General features: G+C 50.7%; 2 non-coding genes across 2 annotated transcripts; both read right to left on the bottom strand.

The window, feature by feature from the left end:
• Positions 1-380: 380 nt before the first annotated feature.
• trnal-cag (transfer RNA leucine (anticodon CAG)) lies at positions 381-453 on the bottom strand. The gene has a single exon. It is a non-coding gene; the product is annotated as a tRNA-Leu (tRNA).
• Positions 454-2,859: 2,406 nt separating this feature from the next.
• Positions 2,860-2,932, bottom strand: trnal-cag (transfer RNA leucine (anticodon CAG)). The gene has a single exon. It is a non-coding gene; the product is annotated as a tRNA-Leu (tRNA).
• Between the last annotated feature and the right edge of the window lie 588 nt (positions 2,933-3,520).

Raw genomic sequence — 3,520 nt, 5'->3', positions numbered from 1 at the left:
GTTCAGTGAGCAGGCCAACCTGAAGCAGGAGATTTCTGCTGGTCGTGGAATAGCGAGGAGGCAAGTGATAAGGGGCTAGTCAGATGCAAACTGGGAGCTAATGCCAGACGTGAATGGGGAATTAGCTCAAATGGTAGAGCGCTCGCTTTGCATGTGAGAGGTAGCGGGATCAATGCCCGCATTCTCCACTTTTCTTTTGGCTCGGGTAATTGTTCAGACGCAAGAGTTGTGTCAGGTGTGGTGTGAGCCCATCTGCTTCTGAAGGTCACCGCAGGCTGAGGGACATCAAATCCTTTGGTGTGCTGTCGCAGCAAAACTTTCCGATTTTTGCATGAATGCAGCTGAAATGAAAGAAGGAAAAACTTCTATGCAAGTATCAATGCCTTCTCTAAGGATCGAACTCAGGACCTTCAGATTCTGAGACTGACACGCTGCCTACTGCGCTAAGAAGACACTTGCCAGCGTAGTAACTGGAGAATGTGACCAACTATGTTCGCTTCCGTGGCATCCAAAGCCAGAATGCAAAGATTGCAAAAATGCTCGAGCCAGGTAGGAGCCGAACCTGCAATCTTCTAATCCGTAGTCAGACGCGTTATCCATTGCACCGCCGGCCCAGGCTGTGAAAAATAGCTGCGACATCAGGAAGTACACAGGACGGGCAGCATTGAAAGGCACGCGGCAGAGAATCACCAAAGATAGGCACCTCTGCCGCTTCCCTTCGATTGACAGGTGGGGAGCGGAGCAGTGCAGTCGAAAACAAAGCAAAGCAAAGTCGTCCTTAGGTGGTTGGTTGCACTCCGTCTTGAAGCAGTGCGCATTCTTTTGAAGTAAGTATGTGCGTGGTAAGTGGCAATTCGCTAAAGGCAGAGCTCATAATATGACGAGCAGTTTGCAGCTGAACATGTTGCAGCTGAGGCACAGGACAGTGCCTTTGCCGTTTTGCTTGAACACTTGCATGTGTGTGTCAGCAGGGAGTGCCTTTGAGCAGCAATGCATGTAAAGAGCCAGCACTTTCTTTCAGGCAAAGCCTCAGGCAATAGAAGTCATCTGTCCATCAGTCAGAAAGGGCTCTCGCCTGCTCCCTCACGCTCGTGGCGGCTGCGACGTTGCGCTCAAGTCGCTTCCCTTGCGCAGGCTCGAGCTCTTCTCGGCGTCTTTCACCATATCCATGGCTTCCAGTCCTGCCCTTGCTCGCCTGCTATTTGCTCAGTAACGTCGATTGGAGCAAAGCATTGAAAGTGTTCAGTGAGCAGGCCAACCTGAAGCAGGAGATTTCTGCTGGTCGTGGAATAGCGAGGAGGCAAGTGATAAGGGGCTAGTCAGATGCAAACTGGGAGCTAATGCCAGACGTGAATGGGGAATTAGCTCAAATGGTAGAGCGCTCGCTTTGCATGTGAGAGGTAGCGGGATCAATGCCCGCATTCTCCACTTTTCTTTTGGCTCGGGTAATTGTTCAGACGCAAGAGTTGTGTCAGGTGTGGTGTGAGCCCATCTGCTTCTGAAGGTCACCGCAGGCTGAGGGACATCAAATCCTTTGGTGTGCTGTCGCAGCAAAACTTTCCGATTTTTGCATGAATGCAGCTGAAATGAAAGAAGGAAAAACTTCTATGCAAGTATCAATGCCTTCTCTAAGGATCAAACTCAGGACCTTCAGATTCTGAGACTGACACGCTGCCTTCTGCGCTAAGAAGACACTTGCCAGCTTAGTAACTGGAGAATGTGACCAACTGTGTTCGCTTCCGTGGCATCCAAAGCCAGAATGCAAAGATTGCAAAAATGCTCGAGCCAGGTAGGAGCCGAACCTGCAATCTTCTAATCCGTAGTCAGACGCGTTATCCATTGCGCCGCCGGCCCAGGCTGTGAAAAATAGCTGCGACATCAGGAAGTACACAGGACGGGCAGCATTGAAAGGCATGCGGCAGAGAATCACCAAAGATAGGCACCTCTGCCGCTTCCCTTCGATTGACAGGTGGGGAGCGGAGCAGTGCAGTCGAAAACAAAGCAAAGCAAAGTCGTCCTTAGGTGGTTGGTTGCACTCCGTCTTGAAGCAGTGCGCATTCTTTTGAAGTAAGTATGTGCGTGGTAAGTGGCAATTCGCTAAAGGCAGAGCTCATAATATGACGAGCAGTTTGCAGCTGAACATGTTGCAGCTGAGGCACAGGACAGTGCCTTTGCCGTTTTGCTTGAACACTTGCATGTGTGTGTCAGCAGGGAGTGCCTTTGAGCAGCAATGCATGTAAAGAGCCAGCACTTTCTTTCAGGCAAAGCCTCAGGCAATAGAAGTCATCTGTCCATCAGTCAGAAAGGGCTTTCGCCTGCTCCCTCTCGCTCGTGGCGGCTGCGACGTTGCGCTCAAGTCGCTTCCCTTGCGCAGGCTCGAGCTCTTCTCGGCGTCTTTCACCATATCCATGGCTTCCAGTCCTGCCCTTGCTCGCCTGCTATTGCTCAGTAACGTCGATTGGAGCAAAGCATTGAAAGTGTTCAGTGAGCAGGCCAACCTGAAGCAGGAGATTTCTGCTGGTCGTGGAATAGCGAGGAGGCAAGTGATAAGGGGCTAGTCAGATGCAAACTGGGAGCTAATGCCAGACGTGAATGGGGAATTAGCTCAAATGGTAGAGCGCTCGCTTTGCATGTGAGAGGTAGCGGGATCAATGCCCGCATTCTCCACTTTTCTTTTGGCTCGGGTAATTGTTCAGACGCAAGAGTTGTGTCAGGTGTGGTGTGAGCCCATCTGCTTCTGAAGGTCACCGCAGGCTGAGGGACATCAAATCCGTTGGTGTGCTGTCGCAGCAAAACTTTCCGATTTTTGCATGAATGCAGCTGAAATGAAAGAAGGAAAAACTTCTATGCAAGTATCAATGCCTTCTCTAAGGATCGAACTCAGGACCTTCAGATTCTGAGACTGACACGCTGCCTACTGCGCTAAGAAGACACTTGCCAGCTTAGTAACTGGAGAATGTGACCAACTATGTTCGCTTCCGTGGCATCCAAAGCCAGAATGCAAAGATTGCAAAAATGCTCGAGCCAGGTAGGAGCCGAACCTGCAATCTTCTAATCCGTAGTCAGACGCGTTATCCATTGCGCCGCCGGCCCAGGCTGTGAAAAATAGCTGCGACATCAGAAAGTACACAAAACGGGCAGCATTGAAAGGCATGCGGCAGAGAATCACCAAAGATAGGCACCTCTGCCGCTTCCCTTCGATTGACAGGTGGGGAGCGGAGCAGTGCAGTCGAAAACAAAGCAAAGCAAAGTCGTCCTTAGGTGGTTGGTTGCACTCCGTCTTGAAGCAGTGCGCATTCTTTTGAAGTAAGTATGTGCGTGGTAAGTGGCAATTCGCTAAAGGCAGAGCTCATAATATGACGAGCAGTTTTCAGCTGAACATGTTGCAGCTGAGGCACAGGACAGTGCCTTCGCCGTTTTGCTTGAACACTTGCATGTGTGTGTCAGCAGGGAGTGCCTTTGAGCAGCAATGCATGTAAAGAGCCAGCACTTTCTTTCAGGCAAAGCCTCAGGCAATAGA

The sequence above is a fragment of the Pristiophorus japonicus genome, chromosome 1 (assembly GCF_044704955.1).
Source record: "Pristiophorus japonicus isolate sPriJap1 chromosome 1, sPriJap1.hap1, whole genome shotgun sequence".
NCBI lineage: Eukaryota > Metazoa > Chordata > Chondrichthyes > Pristiophoridae > Pristiophorus > Pristiophorus japonicus.
This window is presented reverse-complemented; position numbering and strand designations above follow the sequence as displayed.